This window comes from Crocodylus porosus, unplaced genomic scaffold, assembly GCF_001723895.1.
Source record: "Crocodylus porosus isolate Cpor-Errol unplaced genomic scaffold, CroPor_comp1, whole genome shotgun sequence".
Lineage (NCBI taxonomy): Eukaryota > Metazoa > Chordata > Crocodylia > Crocodylidae > Crocodylus > Crocodylus porosus.
In genome coordinates this window covers 13,181,605-13,190,508 of record NW_017728915.1, presented here as the reverse complement: position 1 = coordinate 13,190,508, position 8,904 = coordinate 13,181,605, and the positions used below count along the sequence as shown (strand labels likewise).

Here is an 8,904-nt window from a genome sequence, read left to right as displayed (position 1 = left end):
CATCCATAGATGCTTCTCGAGCAAATCCCGGCACGTCATTCTCCCCTTGTACTCGGCCTTGGTGAGGCTGCAGCTGGAGTACTGTGTCCAGTTTTGGGCTCCACAATTCAAAAAGGATGTGAAGAAGCTTGTGAGTGTCCAGAGGAGAGCCACGCGCATGATCAGAGGTCAGGAAAACAGATCTTACGATGACAGGCTGAGAGCCACGGGACTTTTCAGGCTGGACATAAGGAAGAATTTCTTTACTGTCCGAGCCCCCAAGGTCTGGAACAGCCTGCCATCAGAGGTGGTTCAAGCACCTACATTTCATTGATTTCATAGACATTTGGGCTGGAAGGGACCCTGGAAGATCATCGAGTCCAGCCCCCTGCCCCAGGGGCAGAAGGTCAGCAGGGATCATAGCATCCAAATGTGTTTTGAAGGTGTTCAAAGTGGGTACTTGAACCACCTCAGGTGGCAGTCTGTTCTAAAACTTGGGGGCCCAGACAGTGAAGAAGTTCTTTCTTATGTCCAGCCTGAACCAGTCACAGTGGAGTTTGTGACTGTTCGATCTTGTCATCCCTTGAGGGGCTCTGATGAACAGTCACTCCCCCAGATCCTGATGACCACCCCTGATAAACTTAGAGGTGGCCATCAGATCACCCCTGAGCCTGCACTTTTCCAGGCTGAATAGCCCCATTGCTCTCAGCCTGTTGTTGTAAGGTCTGCTTTCCTGACCTCTGATCATGCATGTGGCTCTCCTTTGCACCCTCTCAAGCTTCTCTACATCCTTTTTGAATTGCGGAGCCCAAAACTGGACTCAGTACTCCAGCTGTGGCCTCACCAAGGCCGAGTACAGCGGGAGAATGACCTCCTGGGAACTGCTCGAGAAGCATCTATGGATGCAAGCCAGCGTTTTGCTCACTTTACTAGCCGCAGCATCACACTGAAGGCTCATGTTCATCTTGTGGTCAACCATGACCCCCAAGTCCCTTTCACCAGTAGAGCTAGCCAGCATAGCACTGCTGACCCTATAAGCATGCTGCAGGTTTTTCCTCCCAAGAGGAAACTTTGAATATTGAACAACTTCAAGAGTAAATTGGATGCTTATCTTGCTGGGATCCCATGACCCCAGCTGACTTCCCACCCTTTGGCAGGGGGCTGGACTTGATGATCTTCCGAGGTCCCTTCCACCTTAATGTCTATGAAATCTATGAAATCATAGTTAAAGTTCCTCCTAATCTCAAAAATTATTTTCCTCTGCTGCAGTAACAGCATTGCTCCTAGTCCTGCCCCCTACAGCCATAGAGAAAAATCTATCCTCATCCTATTTGTAATCACCCTTCAGATATTTGAAGATTGTTATCGAATCCCCATCCCCCCCTCAATCTTCTCTTCCCCAGACTAAATAATCCTAGTTCTGTCAGCCATTCCTTCTAAATCATACTTCTTAGGTCTGTAATGACTTCTGTTGCACTGCTCTGGACTTTCCAATCTGTCCACATCTTTCTTGAAGCATGAGGCTCAAAACCAGACAAAGTACTCCCAGTACTAGGGCTGTGCAAAATTTTGCCAAGTGTTTCATTTTGAAGCTGTTATGACTCATTTCAAGCTCAAAACAGCATAATTGAAATGAAACAAAAAAGCTTTGAAACAGCTTCAAAATGAAATGAAGGTACTTGACACATTTTGAAAGTTTCAAAACGTTTCGAGTTTCAAAGCAGCCTGGTGGTGGGAGGCAGGGGAGAGCTACGGTTGCACTCCAAGTGGCTCCTCAGCCCCATGGAGCACAGCCTGGCAGGGAGCACAGCCCTGGCTCTCCCCACCTCCCACCACCAGGCTGTGCTCCATGGGGCTCACGGAGCTGATAGGAGCACAGCCCTGGCTCTGCCTGCCTCCCATCACTGGGCTGTGCTCCAAGCAGCTGCAGTCCACCTCCCACCAACAAGGTGAGCTCCATGGGGCTGTGGAACTGCTCAGAGTTCAGCCCAGTGGCTGGAGGTGGGCAGAGCCAGAGCCACACTCTGATTGGTTTCACCAGCCCCACAAAGCACAGCCCGGTGGTGGGAGGCCAGCAGAGCAGGGGCTGCACTCAGCCTCCCACCACTGGGCTGAGCTCCATTGAGCCCGGTGCTGGGCATGGGCTGTGCCCAGAGCTGGTCCCAGGTGGCAGCGGCAGCCTCCTGTCATCCGGCACAGATCTGTGGGGCTGCACCCCCAGAAGGAGTCCGGCTGGCACAGCCCTGCAGCCCTCCCAGAGGTGCAGGCCCCCAGATCTGCACCCAGATGACAGGAAGCTTCCACTGCTGCCTGGGACCAGTGACACCATCTCTCTTCCCTGGCACTGGGTGCAGGCTGTTCCCAGTGCCAGTCCCAGGTGGCAGCAGCAGCCTACTGTCATCCAGCACACATCCGGGGACCCGCACCTCTGGGAGGAGTCCAGCATAGCCCCACAGCCCTCCTGGGGCTGCAGGCCCCCAGATATGCATTCCAGATGACAGGAGGCAAGGGTCACAAGTTTTGCTTTCAAGACTTTGAGGTATAGTTTCTGAGAAACTTCTGCACCTATCTCCTTGAAACTTGGCAGGCTTCATGCCAATAGAAGGGGTACCATCTCTGCAATTTGCATGTGAATCATGCAACAAATGACAATGTTTTAGGCATTTTCATGGATCCCCATTATAACCTATGGGTGAAATGTCAAAATGTGTCAAAACAGCTAAACAGTTTTGACAAAATGAAATGGGACAGTGTTTTGAAATGAAACAAAATGACAAAACAATACATTGTCCCTTCAAAACAGTGAAATGGATGTCGAAACAAAATGATGGTTGTTTTGCACAGCCCTACCCAGTACTTCTCCAGCCTGGTAGGCTATACCAGTGCTGAACAAGATGACAGAATCACTTCCCTTGATTTAAAGGGATAGTCCTGTTAATAGAAGGGTGGGAAATTATTTAGACCTGCAGGCTACATAGGGATTCTTGGTGAGCTGACACAGGCCAGGCCAGCACCCTTCTCCCTACCACCACTACACAACAGTTCACCAAAACTCCCCAAGGCTCTGTCCATGTTTGGCCAGGCATAATGGATGGGGCTGCAGGCACACAGGGAGTAGTGTTTGAGAGCAAGACAGGCATGCAAAGCCAGGATCACATGGTGGGATTGCAGGGCAGTCAACAGCCCAGAGCCACAATCTGCTCTGCCCCACCCTGCAATAGACACAGGTTCTGCAGGAAGAGGCATGCAGGGAGTGGGGAACAGTTCTGCCCTGGGCTCACCCCCACACCATCACTGCCCTAAAATCCTGGACCCAGACCCAAATCCAGCTCCCCATTTGCCCATAGCTCAGTCCCATCCACCCAGCTATACACCCTGTTCACGCAGGTCATGGCTGGACTCCATGGAGACCACAGGAATGCTGGGCAATGATAGCATGAGGCCAGGGCTAGGGCAGAATAACTACCTGCATGCCCCTGCAATGGGTGCCAGTCCCACAAGCAGGGCCATGCAGGGCACAGATCACAGGTCTGCCCTGGCCCCACATTGTCACTGTCCAGTGATCCTGGGTTCTTCATGGAGACTGGCCAGGACCTACACAGGCAGGGCATATGGCCAGGCAGACAGAATGGGACCATGGGCAGCAAGGGAGCTGCATCTGGGGCCAGGTCCAAGATATGGGGGAGGTAAAAGTGTGAGGCTGGGGCCCAAGGCAGAGCTGTAATCTGTGACATCCTGCATGTCCCAGTCTACAGAATCAACACCCATCACACGGCCATGAGGGAAGCATGTTGCACTTCTGCCCCAGACCAACGCTGTCACAACCCTGCAATCCTGCCCTGTAATCCCAGCCCCACCCACCCATCCTGCTCCCAAACACTACTCTCCACCTGCCTGCAGTCCCATCCCATATGCCTGGCCATGAGCCCTGCCCATGCAGGTCCTGCCCCAGTGGTACATGCAGGGCAGGCTCACTGGGGTGCCCAAGCAGTGGAGCTGGGGCTGACAGCAGCACCCACAAGGAGCTGCCACTGCTGGGACTGCCAGGCTGGCTGCCATACTGCCTCATCTCCTCTGCCACACTGTGGGCAGTGGGACCAGCCACACACACTATGGCCTAGGCTACCCACTGATGCCTGGGCCAGGTGGTACCAAGGGACCTGCTGTGGACCAGCCAAAATCCCTCAGCGGGTCAGATCCGGCTTCTGGTCCATATTTTTGCTCACCCCTGTGTTAATACCAGTCAGTATGCTGTTGGGTTTTTTGGCAACAAGAGCACACTGTTGACTCATATTCACTTTATGGTCTACTGTAACCCCCAGATCTTTTTATGCAGTACTGCAGAGCTTAGCCAGTCATTCCCTACTCTCTGTTTATGAATGTAATTATCCCATCCCAAGTGCAGGATTTTGCTCTTGCCCTTGTTGAATCTTATCTGGCTCATTGTGGACCATTTTTCCAGTTTATCCTGGATCCTAGCCCTGCCCTCCAGACTGCAACCCCATCCATATTGGTGTCATCTGCAGATTTGCTAAGCATGCACTCTATCCCATGATGACATATAATGTTAAAATGGATCAGCATGAATACTGATTGCTTTAACACTAAAATAGTAACCACTGAGTGAGCAGGCATTTCCATCTATTCTGTTTGAAGAATCAAACTATGTGACAAACCTACTCTGGCAGCAATATACTAAATTGTCCAACCTTCCAAAGCATGTTTGGTATTCTACACTTAAGCAAGAAGGTGATAGATGGATGCAGGTAACCCATTGTCTGTAGGAATTCGTAGACCATCTTCCTTCTGGTCAATGTAATATTTTTTAGAGCTACAAACTGCCCCCCCCCAGTTCTTCAAATCAGTGCCAGGGTGCTGGTAAATGCTAATTTAAAAATTAAGAAGAAAATGTAAATAAGACATTTTGGAAAGAAGAGGAAATTTCATCCCACAAAACCAGCAAAGAAACAATTGCTATAAAACCTGAGTGTCAGGCAGTGTTATGCACAGTAAAATTCCATTGTAGCACAGGAAGCCTTTGTTTCTACTGCTATGTTATCTGTTCTATGTGTCTAAACTGAAAAAAGATTGATACAGACCCATCAAAATTAAATAAAACAGAAACAGAATCATTTTGTCATCTAAATTCTATACATAATTTTAAAGATATGTAATCTGAAATCTGTTCTGAAACAGAGATTAGATCTATAAACAGTGCAGGTTCCCTAAATCAAATAATCCACTTCAGCAGAATACAGTCTTTGACAGATATTTCCCATATGCATATTTGAGATAAAATGTTATTACTGCACAGAGATTGCCTATTATGCACATATCCAAGCTGCACACTTATATCATCTCTTATCTACTAAAATGAATTATCCTTGTCGTCTTATGTTTGAATAGGTAGCCACCTGTTGTCAACAGTATATTATAAGTGAACACACCAGCAAATTAAGGTTTTTCTTCCCCAAAACCTCAGCTCGAATCAAAACCAAAACAAGCATAAAATAGTAAAGTATAAAGCAAGATAGTTTAACCTCTCCTTTGACACTTACCACCTGGCAAGGTGCTGACAACCCTCAACTCACATTGAAGTCAATATATCATTGATATCAAAGAGCCAGATTCAGGAATCCTGTGTAGATCTTAATTACACCTTTCTCACAGTAATTCAGTAAAAATCACTTATCCAGAGTTAGGGGAAGTGTAAATCCCATCACCTTAACATCACTCTTGAATTTGGCGCCAGTGGACTTCACAGTGCTTAATCTCACTGTTAGCTCTCTGGTAAGAAAGCAAGAAGTTAGTACTATAAAGAGGAGTTCCAATAGCCTTAATTCCTGTTTCCACATGATCTACTATTAATTCCTGTTTGTTGGTACTTAGCACATCATGCTGATGTTCCATTTGTTTTCTTACAGGGTGAGGATCATTGCAACACTGTTTGTACATATCACTGGAAAATAATTTGTTCTGCAAAATTCCTACACAACTTGGTTTTACATCTAAGGTATTTGAATTGTGTCATACCAAAAATAACTTACGAGACACAAGGAAGGAATCATAAATTGTACAGAAAATAGAAGGTGAGAAATAAAATTCATGGCACTTGAAATACTTCCAAACCTATTCTTGTCCACAGATACAACCGCTTCATCTGTCTTAAGTTAGCATAAATTCTCTTATCCAGGGCCCACATTGCTAATTTGGTTACACTCTTGTAGTCCATTTCCATAATGGGAATGCACTAGGGCTGTGAGAAACAGCACCATTTGGTTTTGACTTCTGTTTCACTGTTTTGATGGGCCAGTATTTCGTTTCAAGTTTCATTTTGTTTTGAAAGCACTGTTCTGTTTTGTTTTGTCACAGCTGTCTTGCTGTTCCAACACTGTTTCTACATTCCGCCCATAGTGTATAATGGGGAAGTACAAAACTGCCTATAACATTGTCACTTTCTGGCAGATTTGGATGAAATCAGCAGAGATGGTAGCCGCTTCTGAGAGCATGCAGCCTGCCAGGCTTCAAAGAGATAGGTGCAGGACTTTCTGGGAAACTACACCTCAAATTTTGAAAGCAAAATTCGTGTCACATGTGTGTGTTAAGGCACACCAGGGTGAAAACTGCAGGCATGGTAGCGCCTGCTGAGGCGCAAAAACTCATGGACTCAATATAGACATTGAAATTCTGACACACACAACCTGCTGGACATCTGACTCCCCAGGTACATCTCCACCTTTACCTGAGCTACTGCATCCCCCTTCCACTCCCACCCCAGCCTGTCCCTCGCCTCCTGACACCTCCATTTCCATTTTCACTGACTGGCTTCCTTGCCTGCATTGCATGCCAGCCTCTTGCTTCTTTACTATTCCTTCCATCCAGGAACAGCACACGCACACACCAACTGCAGAAGTTTCCTCATCCTGACAAAGGGTTTTTCAACCTGAAAGCTGGCATCCCAGGCAGCTAAACTGAGCTCACCTGGAGCCTCACAACTCCACTGGAGCCAGCAAGCCTCAGGCCCGTCAAAGATGTGACAGGTCTGGGCTTTCCCCAGCCAGGACTGTGTGCATGCATGTGGTGGCTGGAGGTTATGGCACCTCCTACCCGCCTTTCACCAGGGAGATCCTCAGACCTGGCATTTACTGGGGCTGCCATGCTGCAAGCAGTCCCACCAGGCCTCCCAACCCTGGCAGAGTGCAGTTTTAGTGGTCATGCCCAGGACCCTGGGCCTCCACCTTCCCCACAACCCCAGTCCATACCTCCAAGTTTGTCCCGTCATGGAAGCTCAGCAGGGACATGTTCTTCCCCTGCTGGCTGGTGATGCAGTGAATGCCCCCTTCAGCTCTGAGAGCGAGGCATTCAATGGATTGTTTAAAATGAATAAAGGAAATAGGTTTGGACAGAGTGATGAGAGAGGCATTTACTCCATTGGCACCTGAAGCATGGGGAACCCCAGCAGTGGGACATTCACCTTGAAGAACACTAGGTACTCCACTAAAGCAGGATGCAAGCAAGTGTGGTGGGGTATCACTACATCCTCAGCAAAGCTGAACAGCCTCTCACTTGAAACACTGGTTGTTGGATAGGACAGCTCTTCCCAGGCAACTGTGGCCAGATCCAGCCACATCTGGCTGCAGCTTCCCCAGTAGGCCAAGGGGTCACACAGCAGTGGCTCTACATCCTCAGCGAGATAGGCAGCCATCAAGGCCTGAGTGCTACCTGCCTGGTGGTAGGGTCTGGACACCAGCATGGAAGCCATGCCCTTGGCCCACATTGGCAGCACCTGTGATGGAGGAGGAGACTGGCTGGTAGATGGTGTGCTAGCATGGGACAGTGGATCCCCCTTTTCCACGTCCACCCACCTCCGCCATTCTGCCTCCCTAGCTGTCTTCACCAGAACCTCCATTGATTGATCCAGGGTTTGGTTCAGCTGCCTCACCAGTGCCTGCACATCTGGTGACAGTGGCTTGTCCCAGCCAAGAACATTGATCCCCTGGAACTTCTCCATTTAGTTCTGAAGTTCCCTCATTACAGGGATCACATAGCTAAAGAGGGCATCACCAGCACTAAGGCTCTCAGTGGCCTCGAGGAAGGGTTTAAGGGCCACCAAGATCCGGGAGATGGTATCCCACTCAGCTTTGTTAAGGGGGCAGCTAATACCAATCTCTCTGAGAAAGGTCATCTCATGGTGGCCTTCTGTTGTTCCACTAGTCTCTTGAGCATCAGGTATGTGGAGTTCCACTGAGTCTCCACATCCTTCATGATTTTGTGCTGCAGGATATTCAGCTCTGCTTGTCCTGCAGCATCTTGCCCCACTTGATGCTCCAGTGGAAGTAGCCCGCCATCTTCCTGCATTTTGAAATGAGCTTTCTGGTAGTGCTGGCATTGTCACCAGTAGCCCTGTCCCCCTCCAAGGCATCCCTGACTACAAGGTGGAACTTGTGCACCACACAGTGGATGTCAACAAAGTTGGCATCATGGACCTCCTTGACCATATTGGCCCCATTGTCGGTGACCATGAACCCACAGGTGAGCTTGCCGTGCCCAATGAGTCACCCCTGCATCAAGAGGTTCATGGCCCCCATGTCTCTGTTTCTGTGTGGGACTCATCTGTCACCTCAGCTTGAAGGAGAGCCCACCAATAGCCTGACTCATTGCACCAGTGCCCTGTAAGGGAGAGGTAGGTGTGATCTCCACCCCAAATGCTCCAGATGTCTGAGGTGAAGTGTAAAGCCATCTGCAGCCCTGTCCTGTGTAGCTTCTCCCTCAAGCACTCCCTGCATGCCTCATACAGGGAGGGCACCACCGTCCTGCTGAAGGTGGTACCTGTGGACACTTGGTATGATGGGGCCACAAGTGCCATGAGCCGCCTGAACCCTGGCTGCTCAACTAGGGAGAGAGGCTGGCCCATCCACAACAAAC

The 8,904-nt window shown here is 49.2% G+C and overlaps 1 long non-coding RNA gene across 1 annotated transcript in view; it reads right to left on the bottom strand.

Annotated features, from left to right (window-relative positions):
* Positions 1 to 7,854, bottom strand: part of LOC109310783 — a 19,160-nt gene extending 11,306 nt beyond the window's left edge. The window contains exons 1-2 of the long non-coding RNA XR_002101311.1: positions 7,845 to 7,854; positions 2,084 to 2,090 (exon numbers count right to left, since the gene is read on the bottom strand). This is a non-coding gene — a long non-coding RNA (uncharacterized LOC109310783). The remainder of the gene's footprint in view (positions 1 to 2,083; positions 2,091 to 7,844) is intronic.
* Positions 7,855 to 8,904: the final 1,050 nt, after the last annotated feature.